The sequence below is a fragment of the Lissotriton vulgaris genome, chromosome 7, assembly GCF_964263255.1.
Source record: "Lissotriton vulgaris chromosome 7, aLisVul1.2, whole genome shotgun sequence".
NCBI lineage: Eukaryota > Metazoa > Chordata > Amphibia > Caudata > Salamandridae > Lissotriton > Lissotriton vulgaris.
In genome coordinates, this window is record NC_141695.1 from 341,114,353 (window position 1) to 341,133,388 (window position 19,036).

The window sequence follows — 19,036 nt, forward strand, 5'->3', positions numbered from 1 at the left end:
CTCAAGACCCATAGTTCGGCGTTGATGTCAAAGATGCTTCAACATTGAGGGGGCGGCAGCTTTTTGGGGTAGAGGTTGGTAGGTTCCAGTATTGAAAGATTCTGTCAAAGCTTGTTGAAGCAGACCATGTAGGTATGCCTTCAAGCTAACAGTGTTAAATGGCTGTGAGCATTTTCTGGGTACCTTATGGGGGACATTATGACACACTGGCCTATTCTATAGTTATTTGTAGGTTTAGAACGGGGCTGCATACTAGCCCTGATGCAGTCCATCAACTAAGGAATCAGAAATTCATTAGGTTTGTGCAGGCTCTGTTTTCTAGAAATTAAAGGTGACCGGGTTGTTGAAAAAAGCCAGTATTTTACAACACTGACTGTAAAAGCTGACTGGCAATCAAACTTGATCCCATCATCATCATCATCAAGTGAACACCCAGCATTTCTATCCGCTTTTTGAAAGTCTTTGATTAGAAGAGCATTCTATTCTGCCAGAGTAGATTTTATCCAGTGGAGAGAAGCTACAAACTGTGCAAGTGTACAGAGAGGCAGCGACTACAACATCCAGAAATGAAAAGGGCATTTAATTGATGGCACACACTGAAAAAGCAAAACAAAAGCCTACATCTCCAAGTCAAGTGAATCATTACTCAAGACCTGACAAATTGTAACTAGTACCAAAGTCCAAAATCACATAGTTGCAAAATCAAAAACCACACAGCTGAAGAGCTCTAGTGACCGATGAGGTGAGGTTCTATGTTGGTTTCTCGCCTCACCACGCCATAGAAAGTATCCTTATTTACAAAATTCAGCAGCCACGACTGCCAAGTCAATGGAGCTATCTGGTGACTACCTAGATTGGTTTCTTCAAATGTCAGTCCTGGCTATATGCAGGCTTTCAATATCAGAAGTCATACTAACTTTCTATGGGCCACACATCAAAAAAGCTTGTGAAACTAAAATGGAATCATGTTGCAGAAAGTACTTCTCCACTATCATGGTAGCCTCATGAATGTTAGCTTGAACCGCAACATAAATATAGGATTAATTATCATTAGGAAACAGGCGTGCTTTGAGCTGATTATGGGGAATGAAGGTAATCACTGATGGACAGAAATGTTGTTGGAAGTGAATTTGAAAGGACGGCTGCTGTCACCACAAAGCCCCTTTTTCCTCTGACAATTTTTGCAATAAAAAGCACAACCACCCATTCCAAAAAGAATCAGATTCCTACATGTTGAAGCCAGAAACACTTCATCTAGACCATTTTATAACTTTTGTATAGTGAACAGGAATTTAAAATGGATTCCTTTATCACCAGCAAGCTACTGTAGCGCCCACAAACAGGATGGACCGGGCCACTAGACATTTGGGTTATTACAACTAGAATACCATGTCAGTGATCCCTATAGAAATTCATAATAATAAAAAAAAAAAAAGACTGATTTTTCCTGCCTTCTTCACCAGTGCTTGCCTGGCACCAGACCCAGGTTACAGTATGCGCCAGACCCAGGTCACATCATGCAACAGACCCAGGTTGCATCAAGTAACTTGGGTCACCGACACCATGTGCGCTTGGTGTCTTTTGACCAGAGAGTGACCCCATTCACTATCGTCAGTGGCACCGTCCATCAGCGTGAGCTTCGCACACACCTAAAAAGGAGAGGCTACAGCAGCCTTCTGCTGCACTGATCAGCATACACCAGACTCGGCCTCATTCACCAGCTGAATGGAGCCAGCCAGGTCATTTGAAGCAGGGCACAAGCATCTACGGGCCTCATAATCATAGTGCATTAGACCACACCACTTCGACGGTCTGTGATCCACAGTGTGGGGTCACTGTCTTGCAGCAGCAGGCGAAAACAACAGAAGGTGTTGCCCTGGCCTACTCTCAGCACTGCTTAGACTGTACAGTCCACGGAAAGGTCTGAAGTGACAGACTGGTTGTGGATAATTGTGGGGGGTGTTGCAAGGCTTCGGGTATGTCAGTGGAATGCAATTTTAATTTATTTGAAGAGTTTCATATAGCGCTGACTAGACCCGGAGGTATCAGAGCGCTTTACATGAGGATTAGCATATGAAAAGAAAAAAAAACCAATGAAACAGCGGACAGCAGCAGCCATGCATTTCTGAACAAGCCAGCTGGCCTCCTAACAACTTGCCTAGCATTGGAAAATAAAATCCTATGGTCAGAAATAGTAGGATTTAAGAGCCAAGCAGTAGTGTAGCTTTTTTTTTTTTTTGCATTGAGTAAGCAAGAATACAAAATAAACATGTGCTATAGTAACTTAGGTGTTCTATTTAACTAAGTTGGGCAGAGGTCACGGTATGTGCAATCACTTTAAGCCAACGCAGAGTAAACAAAAGTTGACCAAGAAAACAGCAATGGAAAGCTTTCAGGTTTGTGCTGTGCTGCACGCACAGATAGGGATGGAGTGTTATGGCATGCTTGAAAATAGATTCTAAATGGGTGGGAAACAGAGTAATTGATTGGCAGAGTAAAAAGCAACAATCTTATGGCGCTAGGAAGGGGGACACTGTACAGCAAGCTGTGTAATAACACTAATACAGCACAGCAGTTATGCAGTGCATATCAGAGATTATGACAGAAGGAATAAAGACTTGTGGTTTACAGTCCATTTTCTGAGCTCATAAAAGCATTGAAAAAGCAAGTGCAGTGGACACAAAGCTCTGACAGAATTTATGTAAACATATCATCTGCTAATTGATTTTAGTGGCAGATGATTCAACTTTCTAAAAACTAAAATTTAAAGTAACAAGCACAATTTGCCACCCATCGTACCCTGCACCACTTATAGGTGGGGTGATGTAAACATAGAAAGCAGTGGGCATGGCGTCCTCCTAAGAAAGGGTTTGGCCCAGGCACCAATACACGGTTAACATAATCGCTGTACCTCAACCTTACTGAATTCCGGCTCCCATCTGTGGAAGTAGATATTTTTCCTGAAAAACTATTCATTCATTTTAAAAGTTGTACGTAATTTGCAGATCATGTTATTACATTGCTCTTTTGTGCTTGGTATGTGGAGAAGATGAGATTGTGCATGTGCTGTTGATGTTATCAAACACCAGGTGCAGGATGTTTTTAGCTTGCAGGTTTTCTGGTAATGTATATACAGGAAGTTTCAGTGCACCCGGAGTGAGCCTCGTTAATTTGCATCCCGATTATCGCCTGACCACAAGATTTATTGTTTGCCAACTGTCTTCACTGTAATGTTCTCCAAGTGGCTTGAAATGTATGAAAGGCTCCTGATCGTAACCCTCTTTTGAACAGTGCAGTTGGTCGCTGCTGTTCTCACTCGAGCTAAAGCAAATAAACTTTGCTTCCTGACTACTTACAACAGTGTTTGTCTGAGCGTTATTTAGAATGAGAAGTTTGCTTTGAAGCATCCTGTTGGGTTCTCTCACCTCATTATACCAATGTGTTAATTAACTGTGCCCTGCTGCGAAGGTGCTCATTGTAACTTCTGTAAAGCAATGCACGTGCTTGGGAGACAGGAAAATAGGGTTCTGGGAATGGAAACATGGAGGAATCGTGGCTATCTCACAATTCAAATCAGCTGGCAGTATAGCACTAACTCATGCAGGGTAAGAAAAGATGAGAACTAAATCACTGAAACAATATAGGGATGCAGTCAAACAGGGCATACCAGAAACATTTTGCAACTATGCATGTTTTTCATAAAGAGGAGTGGAGAATACGCAACAACCACTGATGAAAAAAAACTTGCTTTGTATAAGAGAATATAGAAGAAAGGAAAGCAACACTGAAAGGAAAGCAACACTTTTAGACAAGAACAATAGGCAGACTATGTGCCTTCTGCAGTCCATGGCCAGTATCAAATTTGACTTTAATCAGGAGGATGCCGGGGGAGGGGACAACAACAAGATCTACAAGCATTCTGGTATTTTGTCCGGTACTTCTCGAAGGCATGCGAGGAGGTAGACAATCCCATATTTTTTTACTTTCCTTGTCTAACATTTGAAAAAGGAGAAAAAAAATATGCTACCTTGTTAGAAAGTTGCTAGGGCTGCCATTAGCTCTTTAGATTAACCGCATGGTTGATTAACCTGTGGCTCAAAAGATCACGCACCCCCCAATCCTAAATAAGGATCTTTGAAATGGTGATTATGTTAGTAAAAGGTTCCTGTAAACACCGAAGAGGCTAGACAGCAACACAAGTCCTATGTAGTTCATATATATGCAAAACAAAGGGGCACCTGACTTAATAAAAAAATAATAAGCTATGAAAATATCATGCCACCAGATCGCCTGCAACTATCATCACCAACTTGCTGTCCTTTTCAGGAGAATATGTTCTCTCTGTTAGCATCTCTAAATCTGGGTAATAAGGTGGTTTGGACGCCGGGAGAAATGGCGGTGTGAAGCTGCTCTCCTCCCGTGGCAACCAGCCTTACATGGTTTTGGGGACACTTTCTCCACTTGAAAAACGGATCTGAGGGCAGGACTACGAATCGGAAGTGGGGGTCTTACCTGGGGCTTACCAGTGCCCAGGGCTTGTACTTACAGACAGGGGAGCGCTGTGACAGAATGGTGAGAGAGCGGTGCACGCTGTTAATTTCTGCATGTCATGAATGAAAGGAGAGAGGCAGAGACTGCATGGCGTTCTCCGGAAAGCTTTCTGGCAACTAGCGATTGAATGGATGGCGCTGGCTATTACACATTAGCAGGGGATAACCAGCATTTGATGTGAAACCCTTTTGCGGCTGTGAGGAATACATTGGGCGCCTGCATTGCGAAGCATGGCGAAATAACTTACACTGAAGTGGGCACCGGCACACGGCATTGCGATGCAGGTCAAGAGACAGAGTTTGGGCAGCTGGCACACAAGACAATAAAAGGCGAACAAGCAGTGAATTTTTGATCCAAGTAAGTGATATTATTTAAAATGGCTCGTAGTAGTGGACACTGCACATCAGGTATTTGCAGTATATAGTGGCACAACGCGCTTGTTGGGATGCACTTCATTCTGAGCCGGCGAAATAATCGGATTAATGTCACTGATGACTCCCAATTCCTGATATATGGAGGCGCTCACCATCACTATCTGAAGTACCTGGTAATATGGTAGTAGCAGTTCTTGTACCCGATTCTCTCAAGCTCCATTTCCTAAGACCGAGTCTTCATCTGTCACACGTTCGGGATGAGAGACACCATGGGGGATAAGGAAACAATGAAAAATCTCAAAAGACTTGAGGCTGAGCCACCGAACCCAGTATCGCCCAGCAAAGGCAAAAATGAGGTTAGCGAAACTATGGATATTATATTGAATAGACTTGAAGTGCGTGACCTAGAAAAATCTACAAAGGAAGAAATCGTGGCCATTAGGCAGGATATACGAGACACTAACTCTCCACTTACTGAAACGGAGTCAAGGATCAGTCGACTAGAAGATGCAGAGGTTAAGACCTGTAGGGATCTTAACTGCCTTACTATAGCATCAGACCAGATGACGAGAAGACAGTCCGAATTGGAAGATAGGAATAGAAGGGGGAATCCTCGAATATTTGGCATTCCGGAAGGCTCAGAAGAGGCTCATGACTCATGTGTTTCTTTTCTAGAGACATGGTTTACACAAGCGACTAACCTCACCTTCACCCAACCACTTGAATTCGACAGGGCACATAGAGTTCCAGGCAGGATAAAAAAGAACCAAATAGGCCCCAGAACCATCGTCTGCAAACCCTTGAGATACCAACATGTGGAGCAAATCCTATCCTTCGTACGTAAGAATAACCATGTCTTATGGAAAACAAATAAAGTGTACATTTCACAAGACTATAGTAAAGAAACGGTCGAAGTGAGGAAGGCCTTCCTTGCCCTGCGACCACAACTGCGATCACTGGGACACCAATTCGGCTTTGTGGGGCCGGCTAAGTTCCGGGTGACTATCCAAATAGTCTTCCAAATTCACAGACCCGCAAAGACTCAAATGGCTCCTAAATGGCTCAGAAGAGCTAACTATGGACACATCGACGGCTGAAGCAGCGGGGGTGCCTGCCTCTGGATATAAATGAGTATCCTTTACCTGTGGAGCTCAGTACTCTTTTGAAGTTGTGTCTTCACTAAGCTCACTTTGCATTACATGCTATTACATGCTATCGTTTGCATTCCTTTCTGCATAGCTAGCAGGACGCTTTACTCGAAACCATGTGATATTGATGTTCTATTGTACACTGTTACATGCTATCGTTTGCATTCCTTTCTGCATAGATGGCAGGACGCTTTACTCGACACCATGTGATATTGATGTTCTATTGTACACTGTTGCCATGCGGTTTTCCTGCATCATGCAGATCTGAGACTTGTGACCCTTGCTCACCGGCTTGCTGCCATTGCTAAAGATATACAGAAACAACCGGCTTAGTTAATCAGCCGGCTCCAAAACTGATGTTATTGCGTTGCACCTGTTTTTTGACTATTTTTACATGCATGATGAGACCTACATAGAGATGTTGGTACTCATTCCACAACTTGTGTGCACCTTGTGTGCAAATCGTTGGTCCATTTTGCTATTCGTAAATTGCGTAGATCCATAAAGCCCAATAGATCCCAATTGTACAGTACTTGACACTTGCTGTTTTCAGATGGTTGATTACATCTAGTTGGTATTACTGTCAGACGCTCAAATGTTGATCCAGTTCCCAAGTTTTGTGGTGATCTGTATGGGAGCCATGGGAGGAATAACGTTATTTTTCCTAGTCACCATGCCTACCATCTACGTTTGGGGAGGGGTGGGTGGGTTGGGAGAGAGGGAGGGGAAGGGTGGGGAAGGTGGGGGCCGGGATGGGGTAAGGGTTTGTTCTTTCTCTTGTTTTTGTATTTAGTTTTGTTCGTGGCTATGCTTATGAATCTTCTAGTTGTCGCATGTCATTGCCAGGGTCCTCACACTTTCACTACTTGGGTGCTGTCACCGATTATTCTGCAGTCAGTGCTGTCCTCATTCAGACTGCTGTTCAGCTCGGGCTGCTACGACTGATGCTTCACACATCCTCACTATGCTCATACAGAAGTCCCCCAGTTTGGAAGGTATGCGAAGTAGACAGGCGTTTGGCATATTTCTCGATTATTGATCTTCTACTAATTTCACATGGCGTCGTCCATAATTGATACACCCATGAGAGTAACGAAAGTCGGAAACCTGAAAATTCTCTCCCTTAATGTTAAAGGGCTTAACCAGACTGTCAAATGCCAGAAAATCTTAGATTATTTACGTAGGCAGAAAGGAGATATTGTTCTGTTGCAGGAGTCCAAATTGGATGCTAAGGAATTTCACACGCTTAGGAACAAATTCTACACTGAAGTGGCAGGTTCGGAAGCGATTGTGAAAAAGAATGGCGTTCTAACTTTAAAACCAGGAATTCCAATGTTGATTTACTTTCCTCCATGGCTGATACTAAGGGGAGGTGGGTCACAACCAAATTACTCAAAGACAACACCGAATTGTACGTTACAAATGTTTATGCCCCAAACACTTGTGATTTAACATTTTGGTCAGATCTAACGAAACAATTAGACACTAGCCCTGACTCAGCCGTTCATATCCTCGCTGGAGACTTTAACCTGCCATTCGACCCGATTCTTGACAGGGACTCCAGGTGCGCCTTCCATAGTAACAAGTCACATAAAGCTTTCACTACTCTTTGCAGCAGGTTTCATCTCGTAGACTTGTGGCGAATGCAAAATCCTGATGGGAGGGAATACACATTTTACTCTTCTCCACACGACTTGTTCTCCCGAATTGATTATTTCTTTATTAAAAAAAAATGCCATCCCCAGAATAGAAGAGTCGACTATAGAGCTGAGGGTTTTATCAGACCACTCTTGCATATCACTCACCGTCTCCAATATGAAACCGTCACTCCGCCAATCTCTGTGGCGCCTAAATGAGGAAGTCCTTGAGAAGGAGCAACATCGAGCCATCATTGAAATGGCTATCAGAGAATACTTGGAAAACAATAAGAGGGGGGATACCACTGACTTCACCCGTTGGGAAGCACTTAAAAGCACTGTCAGGGGGATTATCATCAAACTTAAATCTGCCATGAACAGGAATTACAATGCGGCCTTAGAGGCTCTAGAACAAGAAATATCCACTCTGGACGCTAGACACCTGAGGGACAGGAAAGAAGAGACGCTAAACAAGCTAGCTAATCTAAAGTATGAGTACAATAAAATAGTAAGCGAAAGAGCAGGGGTATGGTTGAATAGAAGGAAACGATTTAAAGTATGCCAATCTAATAAGGCTGGGAAAAGCTTGGCAGCCTATCTCAAATTCAAAATTCAGAAAAACACGATTAATTCCATCTCAGATCAATCTGGGGTGGCCTGCTCAGATCCCAACAAAACTCCAGAGATATTTAAAGATTTTTACAAACATTTGTATGCCAAAAACGTGAATGTGAAAAGGGACCAAATTAAAGATTATTTGGAGGATTGTGTACTACCGTCTCTCTCGGCTAAGGATCAAGAAGATCTCAATAGCCCAATTTTGATTACTGAGGTTGAGAAAGCCATAAAGTCTCTCAAATGCGGAAAGGCCCCTGGACCAGATGGGTTCACCGCTAGATTCTATAAATGCTTCTCCTCCATATTATCTTCCCCACTCCTCCACCTCTTCCAAGAAATCAATGAAACGGACGAAGTGAAGGGCACACTAGCGGAGGCTATCATAGCTGTTCTACCCAAAGATGGGAAAGATCCAACGCTCCCCAAAAACTATAGACCCATCTCGCTTATCAATTTGGATTGTAAGCTTCTAGCCTCGATCCTAGCCAACTGTCTCCAGAGGGTTTTGCCTAAGCTTAAAAACGCCTCCCAGGCAGTCTTTTTGAAATATAGGCTATCCAGCAACAATACCAGGACCTTAGCGCACGTCCTTGAAAAAGCGAAACTTCTTACCACCCCTACTGCAGCAATCACACTCTATGCCGAAAAGGCGTTCGATAAAGTGGCTTGGACATACTTAGAGGCTGTTTCACATAATTTCGGACTAGGGTCGTCCTTTACGAAATTAGTTATGTCCCTCTACTCCTGCCCCTCAGCCAGAGTCAGAGCGGGAGGGTCATTTTCCTCATCATTCAGACTGCAACAGGGAACCAGACAAGGGTGCCCCCTCTCCCCTTCACTATTACTTTTAGCCATCGAACCGTTTTTACATCACATACGTAATAATAAAGGCATCTCGGGAATCCCCTTTAACGAATGCACGATACAAATTACAGCCTACGCAGACAACGTGCTAGTTGTATCAGAAAAGGCGGAGGAGGCTATACCAGCCCTTAAGGCCACTATTGAAGAGTTCTCGAAGGTGTCCGGATACAAATTAAATAAAGACAAAACGGAAGTTAAATTATTGAATAACCAAGGAAGTAAAGAAATCCTGGGGGATTCTGGCCTAACATGGCAGCCGGGCTGCTTCAAGTACTTGGGGTTCGACTTTGATAAGGATCTTATCGCTACCTTACGTATTAATGAAGACCTCCTCCGAAAGAAAATGTCCAAACTACTTGAGGGATGGTCTCCTAAGAATCTATCATGGTGGGGGAGGGCTGAGACCCTGAAAATGATGGCGACTCCGCTTGTTAACTATCTAGCAAGTATGCTTCCGATGACCTTCTCGGAGGATTTCTTGCACAAGGTGAATAAGCTTTTTGGTACATTCTTGTGGCAAGGGAAGAAGCCCTGGATATTAATGAAAAAGCTCCAGCTAGCTAAAAATAAAGGCGGCCTGGGTCTCCCCAACTTTAGAAACCACCAAACTGCGTTCCTGTGTAAGCAAAGTGCACAATGGCTGGTCGAAGATCCAGCATACGTCCCGCAGTGGTTAGATATAGAGAGATCTCTCATTGGCAATGTCCCCCTCCCTGCGCTACTTACCATGGATTTGACACACCTTCCCCATTCGAAATACATCTTATTAAACACAAGACGTGCCCTTTTAAGACTGGACCAATCCCACAAATCAGGCCTCAAATTTAAAAATAACACTTCGGTGGCTTTATGGCATAATCCTGCCCTTAAAATTAATGGGGAACCTCTCCACTGGGAATGCTGGTCTGCAAAGGGTATTAATTTGGTGAGTGACCTATATGATGGTGTGAGAAGGTGGCCTGATATGCAGTGCTCACTATTCTAGTGAACACTATGTATCAGTCCAGCAACCCTTATTGATGATTGGTTGTAAGTCAACCTTATAGACCAGCTATCCTAGTAGCGTGGATACGAGCAGTCTATGGCTAAAGACTCGAGAGGGCGTGTTAAGCCAGCTGTTATACCACATATACCCCTTGAACACCAAGTGAAAGGACACCACACAAGTGTTATGAAAATAAACAGTTATTTATTAAGAATCACAACAGCCCTGTACTCTTTATGAGGACAGGGTACTAAGCACAAACCAAAACTCTTACAAAAATACTTAAGTTAGCACAGTATATACAAATGCCCGAGGGGCACGGAAAACCATATACTTGAAAAGTGGAATGCGAAATTACTAGCAGGTAAGTACAGTACTAATAGGCTTTGGAATCGCTAGGACTTGACTATAGAATCGTTAGATTACTTCTAGGAGACCCAGGGGACTCGGGTGCAGTGTGTGCACTCTCACGCGAGATGCGGGACAAAGTCTATGGTAGCTAGATTTCACAGAGTTAGTGTTCTCGGGCGAAACCGACCTGGTAGGGAGAAAACGAAAGTGGATCCTGACCCTTGGATAGTGAGGCTATGCTGGGGCACCGAAATGCCGAAGTTACCTAGCCCAGGGGCTGCAGCTGCATAGGACTCAAAGGACGTCGGGAATCCTCGTAGACGGACCAGGAGCCTGGAAGAAAGAAGTTGCTGGCAGGCGACCAGTGAAGAAAGTTCGGTGGATCCAAGCCTGGATCGATGGAAGATGACACCTGAAAGCAGAGGGGACCAAGTTCGAGACTACTAGCCAGTAGTCAGTGGGCACCAGGAGGGCACCGGATGGTAGCCACCTCGACAAGGCGTGTGGGTGACGCTGGGCTCGGAGATCTCACAGACCAGGAGGCGTTGTCGGCGACCAGGAAGGAGGATCGAGCTGTCCCACGAAGATAGAAGCTGTCGGCGTCGCTGGACCCAGGATTGGGCAACAAAGCCTTGGCAAATTCAAGCCCACGCGGTGGACCTAAAATGGCGTCTGGAGTGGACCAGGAGGGTCCGGGGTGCCTCTCTTCAAGAAGGAAGCAAGGGCCAGTCTGGAGCAACCAGACCAGCAGCAGTGATGTCGTCGGGCGTCGTTCAGAAGGCCACAAGCCAGCCGGCTAGTAGCCAAACAATGCGGTGCACAGCAAACAGCAGAAGGGCCCCACGCCGATCGTGGAGATGCAGGGAGGCTGATCTTGGGTGCTGGAGCTGCGCAGGGTTGGGGCTTCTCGGACCCCAAAGCACTCACCAGTGGGAGACTCGGTGGGCTTGCTGTAAAGAGGTCGTGCAGTCTTGGCGATCGTCGGTCCCTCGAGGTCTTGTCGCACTCACGGTTCTCAGCATCGCTGTAGAGGTGAGTAGAGGTCAGAGGTGCCAGGGAAGCCGGGTCTCGTCGAGCTGGGTCGTCGGATTCGTGATGAAGGACTTGCAGCAGACCGCAGTGTTCTTTAGGATGGTGCCTGCGGATGCAGGGTGACTACTCCTTAGCCACAAGGGAGAATCTTGATGAAGAAATCTTGAAGTCCTTTCGCAGAAAGTCGTGTCTTGATTCCAAAGATGATCTAATTTTAACAGGGGGCCCGCTCCCATCTTTATACTAAAAAAGGGGGCTGACCCGGTGACTAGGTCCTGCCTATGGGTGGGACCAGGAGGGGGGTGGTTACACCCCTCTCCCCTGCCGGACTTCCCCAGGCCAGGGGCTGGTGTGCCCCTGGAACTGGTTCTGACTGGCCTATGCGTAGTGAGCACCGGGGTGCCACTCAGCAGTCACCTTCCTGAAAAGCCCTGCCTACCCAGGATACACAAAACCATGTCTGGGATGGTGCTAGCACCGCCCCGGACAGGAAACCCTTTGTCCAAGCCTCCCTCGCTGGAAGGACTCCCAGCAGCAGGAGGTCAGACTCGTGTCTGTGGTGGCAGCATCCATTTTGTGGAGCTGAGGCTTTAGTTAACTTTAACCGGGGTTCACAGTTACATACATGTCGTGTCCCTCTAGAAGGGTGGAATGCTAACCCCGTCGCCAGAATTGGCGAGGGGTTAGTATTCCAATTCGTATGACACCTTACTCGACATGTTTTGATAAAGCAATACCAAAGTTAGCATTTAACCGCGAGGATTATAATGCACTTAAGAGTATATGGTATGCGATATCATGGAACAGCTATTAGGACTTGGTTCCGCAAGCTGCAGACAGACTCAGCTCATGCCAGAGCACCATCTCACACGATTCCAAGCACTCTGCCTTCAGGATTGTCAAGGCCTGCCATAGGAGTGACTGATAGGAATCTGTGTGTCCATTTTAGGGTTAGGTATAGGTATACTACACCTACAGCAAAGGGTGATTACACGACTTTGCCCCAGCTGTCATGCAGCCAGTTGTGTCAAATTTAGGAGGCCAGCCAGGGGTGGCATAATACATGCTTCAGCCCCTGGTAGCCCTGGGTACACCCATGCCCTGAGTTACAGGGTCTGATAGGGTGGCCCAGTACCAATTGGAAATGCACCTAGGGTACATGGAATCCATTTTACAGAGAGAGCAGTAGGCCTGGGGTCCTGATTGGCAGGGCCCCAGGTCGACTATGTCAAAAACCAGCTAAAACACAGGGCAAAAAGTTGGGGGCAACCATAGTCAGGATGTACCTTCCTACACAACCCCCCCCCCCCCCCCAAACGAAAGGAGATAAGGCTATCCTTGTCCAGGTAAGCCTCCATTACCTAAGTGGCCATATAAGGAAGGACCAGCTCTGGCTAGGTTTCCCCCTGTGTCATGGTCCACTAGGCAACCCCTCACCCTAAGGGTATCTGAGGGTCTCCACCATAGGGAATCTCTGTGTCTGGTGTGTCTTGGGAAAGAAGAAGGCTGATGCTGGGATGGAGTACTGAAGTGAGGCTCCTCTACCTTTGGGCTCAACTTCCTCCAATCACCATTCATCATGTGTGCCTTTCTTTCTTTAGCTGAGATGCACTGAGCTCTCAGGGTCAGCCTCTGGCTACCTAAAGCTGGGGGCTGAGTCCCTCTGTTTGGCTTACTGGAGGGACAGGTCAGGTCTGGGGTTTTTAGGCCCCATGTTTGGCTGTGCCCAACAGTGTCCAGCTGTGGGAGTTCCCTAACTACTTTTAAGGGGGATCCCTCAGGAGTCTGATTTCTTTTCACTTGGCTAGGTTTACCAGCCTCAGTGATCCTAATCTGTTGATTAAGGGGTTCTTTTGGACAGGGTGCCCTTTGGGGTCTACCACTGGCCTCCCTGACCTCCACAGCCCTGGGCTGACTGAGGCAGGGTAGAGAGGTGCAGGTTACCTGCTCCAGACTGGGTCCCACCTGGGAAGGGTCCACTGTCATCAGGGGCTCTGCCAGGCTAGGCCTGACTACCTCTGGGGCAGTTCCTTCAACAGGGGTAGAGTCAGTTCCATGAGGAGGCTGGCTCTCACCTAGTGTCTGGGAGGGGGAAGACTCTTCTTCCTCCTCAATGCTCTCTGTTTGAGTGGAGTGATCCATTGTTTCAGGCTTCACAACCTCACTATCTGTTTGAGTAGAGGCTGAGACCATTTCAACCTTGCCAACCTTTTCAGGAGGGCACTCAGTTTGTGTTTGGGCTGTGACTGTCACAGCCCTCCTATCCTGTTCTGGAAAGTCTGTCTGAGCCTGGGCAGTGGCTACCACTGCCCTTCCAACCTTTTCAGGGAGGAATGGTGCTTGGACTGGGGCTGTAGCTATTACTGCCCCACTAACCTGTCTGGATAGGCCTATCATTCTGGAGTGAGTTTCTTGCTCCACCTCAGCCCATGCTGAGAGTTCCAGGTCATTCCCCAGTAAGCAATCTACAGGTAGGTTATCTGTCACTGCCACTCTCATGGGCCCTGTGACATTACCCCAGCTGAGCTTGACTACTGCCATGGGATGCCTTCTCCTCACTCCATGAATGTCTGTCACCTGATAAGTAAAACCAGGGGTCAGTTGAGCAGAGGGGACCATGGTGAGGCTGGCCCCTGTGTCTCTGAATGCCTCAACTTTCTGACCATTCAATAAAACTTCTTGTCTATACTTTCCCAAAATGTGGGGTCCAGTAGTGAAGTTGGCAAACCCCATGCCAGTCTCACAGACAAGAGTGTGGTCAGGGAACCTGGCTAGGCCATAGTCCTCCTGATTGCCAAAAGTAATGCCCACCACATTCTTGGGGGCACTCCCACCACCTGGGGGATTACCACTAGTGGTAACAGGAGGTTTAGGAGTATTACCTGGGGGTATATTTCCCTTATTGCCATTTTTAGGGCAACTGGCATCACTTTTGTAATGGCCCACCTGTTTACAGGTATGACAATAAGGTTTCTTCTGTTCTGAAGGAGTGTTCTGGGACCCACCACCCTTGTTGGAGTTTTGGGGCCCTTGGGAAGTCTTCTCTGTGGATTTATCCCCACCCTTCTCTTGAGGCTTGGTTGATTCCTTTTTCTGGTCACCACCCTGGTTTTTAGGCCTAACCCTGGTTCTAACCCATTTGTCTGCCCTCTTACCCAATTCCTGTGGAGAGATCAGATCAGAGTCTACCAGGTGCTGATGTAATAACTGGTTCTGACAATTATTTAAGATTTGCTCCCTCATAATTAGATTATACAATCCTTTAAAATCAGTAACCTTACTACCCAGTAGCCAGCCTTCAAAAGCCTTAGTGGCACAATCAACAAAGTCAGTCCAATCTTGAGACTGGGTTTTCTGGGTGTCTCTGAACAGCATCCTGTATTGTTCAGTGGTTAAACCAAACCCATCAACCAGTGTATTCTTCAAGATTTGGTAATTGTTAGCATCCTCCACCCTTGTGGTGAGGAGCTTATCTCTACCTTTACCATCAAAGGAGAGCCACAGGATAGCTGCCCACTGACTTGGGGGAACACCCTGCACAGTGCAGGCTCTCTCCAAAGCAGTAATCCATTTGTGGATGTCATCCCCTTCCTTAAAGGAGGGCACTATCTTATTCAGGTGCTTTGTATCAAAACTCCTTTCCCTATTGCTAGGTTTGCTGCCACCAGTGGGGACTACCCCACTTAACTGTTGCTCTCTAGCAAGGGCAAGTCTCTCTTTGGCCAGGGCAAGTTCTTCCCTTTCAATCCTCAGTTTGATTGCCCTTTCTTCAGCTTCATACACTCTCCTCTTAGGGGAAGACATCCCTCTGTGAGAAGAGTTGAGAGAGCCATTGGTTCGAAAGGATCTGTTAGAGCCTCTTGATAGAGACCTAACTCGTCCATTCCCAATGTTAAGCTGACCTGAGAGTGGGCCCAGGAGTCCCCCAGTACCAAGCTCATGTCTGCTTAAGTTGGACCTGGTTAGTCTAATGACTTCTACCTGTCCCTTATCTGCCTCCTCCCCTGACAACAGGTCCTCATCCTCATCCTCATCCTCAGCATCATCTGCTTCCTGGAGGGGATGGTCCTGGCTATCAAAGGGTCCCTGTAAGGAGGGCAAACTTCCTTCTGGATTAGAAGGGTCTGGGTTACCAGCCCTACTGGCATCATTAGCCTCTAAGAGACCAATCAGAAAGGAAGTGGTGGGGTTAGACCCCTGTTTTAGTTTCCTGAGAGTACACACTTGTCTCATCTCATGGAAGCTAAGAGCAGCATATTTTGAAGTAAGGACCTGTGGAGGGTCCACTGACACAAGGGGATACTCAGAGTTTCCTCCTTTGTCTGACATGCTGATTCTAGTGTGGTGTAAGTGATGCACCTACCTACACTATGTGTTTACCTACTGATCCCTTGCTAAGAGTTGCAGCCAAGGTGTGCTAAGCCTTGAGGAGCTGCAACAGCTGGTTCAGTAGAACTCAGAGTATTCTAAGCTTAGTTATATGTACTAACAGTACTTATGTGATCTTTCAACAAGATATTCTTAGGATACGTGTGGTAAAACTACAGCAAGCTCAAATCCCAACCGCTGCTCACCAATGTGAGAAGGTGGCCTGATATGCAGTGCTCACTATTCTAGTGAACACTATGTATCAGTCCAGCAACCCTTATTGATGATTGGTTGTAAGTCAACCTTATAGACCAGCTATCCTAGTAGCGTGGATACGAGCAGTCTAAGGCTAAAGACTCGAGAGGGCGTGTTAAGCCAGCTGTTATACCACATATACCCCTTGAACACCAAGTGAAAGGACACCACACAAGTGTTATGAAAATAAACAGTTATTTATTAAGAATCACAACAGCCCTGTACTCTTTATGAGGACAGGGTACTAAGCACAAACCAAAACTCTTACAAAAATACTTAAGTTAGCACAGTATATACAAATGGCCGAGGGGCACGGAAAACCATATACTTGAAAAGTGGAATGCGAAATTACTAGCAGGTAAGTACAGTACTAATAGGCTTTGGAATCGCTAGGACTTGACTATAGAATCGTTAGATTACTTCTAGGAGACCCAGGGGACTCGGGTGCAGTGTGTGCACTCTCACGCGAGATGCGGGACAAAGTCTATGGTAGCTAGATTTCACAGAGTTAGTGTTCTCGGGCGAACCCGACCTGGTAGGGAGAAAACGAAAGTGGATCCTGACCCTTGGATAGTGAGGCTATGCTGGGGCACCGAAATGCCGAAGTTACCTAGCCCAGGGGCTGCAGCTGCATAGGACTCAAAGGACGTCGGGAATCCTCGTAGACGGACCAGGAGCCTGGAAGAAAGAAGTTGCTGGCAGGCGACCAGTGAAGAAAGTTCGGTGGATCCAAGCCTGGATCGATGGAAGATGACACCTGAAAGCAGAGGGGACCAAGTTCGAGACTACTAGCCAGTAGTCAGTGGGCACCAGGAGGGCACCGGATGGTAGCCACCTTGACAAGGCGTGTGGGTGACGCTGGGCTCGGAGATCTCACAGACCAGGAGGCGTTGTCGGCGACCAGGAAGGAGGATCGAGCTGTCCCACGAAGATAGAAGCTGTCGGCGTCGCTGGACCCAGGATTGGGCAACAAAGCCTTGGCAAATTCAAGCCCACACGGTGGACCTAAAATGGCGTCTGGAGTGGACCAGGAGGGTCCGGGGTGCCTCTCTTCAAGAAGGAAGCAAGGGCCAGTCTGGAGCAACCAGACCAGCAGCAGTGATGTCGTCGGGCGTCGTTCAGAAGGCCACAAGCCAGCCGGCTAGTAGCCAAACAACGCGGTGCACAGCAAACAGCAGAAGGGCCCCACGCCGATCGTGGAGATGCAGGGAGGCTGATCTTGGGTGCTGGAGCTGCGCAGGGTTGGGGCTTCTCGGACCCCAAAGCACTCACCAGTGGAAGACTCGGTGGGCTTGCTGTAAAGAGGTCATGCAGTCTTGGCGATCGTCGGTCCCTCGAGGTCTCGTCGCACTCACGGTTCTCAGCTTTGCTTTAGAGGTGAGTAGAGGTCAGAGGTGCCAGGGAAGCCGGGTCTCGTCGAGCTGGGTCGTCGGATTCGTGATGAAGGACTTGCAGCAGACCGCAGTGTTCTTTAGGATGGTGCCTGCGGATGCAGGGTGACTACTCCTTAGCCACAAGGGAGAATCTTGATGAAGAAATCTTGAAGTCCTTTCGCAGAAAGTCGTGTCTTGATTCCAAAGATGATCTAATTTTAACAGGGGGCCCGCTCCCATCTTTATACTAAAAAAGGGGGCTGACCCGGTGACTAGGTCCTGCCTATGGGTGGGACCAGGAGGGGGGTGGTTACACCCCTCTCCCCTGCCGGACTTCCCCAGGCCAGGGGCTGGTGTGCCCCTGGAACTGGTTCTGACTGGCCTATGCGTAGTGAGCACCGGGGTGCCACTCAGCAGTCACCTTCCTGAAAAGCCCTGCCTACCCAGGATACACAAAACCATGTCTGGGATGGTGCTAGCACCGCCCCGGACAGGAAACCCTTTGTCCAAGCCTCCCTCGCTGGAAGGTCTCCCAGCAGCAGGAGGTCAGACTCGTGTCTGTGGTGGCAGCATCCATTTTGTGGAGCTGAGGCTTTAGTTAACTTTAACCGGGGTTCACAGTTACATACATGTCGTGTCCCTCTAGAAGGGTGGAATGCTAACCCCGTCGCCAGAATTGGCGAGGGGTTAGTATTCCAATTCGTATGACACCTTACTCGACATGTTTTGATAAAGCAATACCAAAGTTAGCATTTAACCGCGAGGATTATAATGCACTTAAGAGTATATGGTATGCGATATCATGGAACAGCTATTAGGACTTCGTTCCGCAAGCTGCAGACAGGCTCAGCTCATGCCAGAGCACCATCTCACACGATTCCAAGCACTCTGCCTTCAGGATTGTCAAGGCCTGCCATAGGAGTGACTGATAGGAATCTGTGTGTCCATTTTAGGGTTAGGTATAGGTATACTACACCTACAGCAAAGGGTGATTACACGACTTTGCCCCAGCTGTCATGCAGCCAGTTGTGTCAAATTTAGGAGGCCAGCCAGGGGTGGCATAATACATGCTTCAGCCCCTGGTAGCCCTGGGTACACCCATGCCCTGAGTTACAGGGTCTGATAGGGTGGCCCAGTACCAATTGGAAATGCACCTAGGGTACATGGAATCCATTTTACAGAGAGAGCAGTAGGCCTGGGGTCCTGATTGGCAGGGCCCCAGGTCGACTATGTCAAAAACCAGCTAAAACACAGGGCAAAAAGTTGGGGGCAACCATAGTCAGGATGTACCTTCCTACAGATGGGCTGTACCCCCTTCCGTTCTCCTCGATCCAGGTAACACACTGTCTCACACCGATGAACTTTTACGATTTCCTCAAACTAAAGGCACTCCTGTCCACTCGTTCTCTCAAACCCTCCGAACCATGACTTAAGACCCAGCTGACATGTATTAGAACAGCCGGTCATTTTGTATCAAGGG

General features: G+C 47.1%; 1 protein-coding gene across 2 annotated transcripts in view; it reads right to left on the bottom strand.

Moving 5' to 3' along the window:
* The window catches only part of NUCB1 (nucleobindin 1), a 213,863-nt gene that overhangs the window by 112,246 nt on the left and 82,581 nt on the right, over positions 1-19,036 (bottom strand). The window lies entirely within an intron of this gene.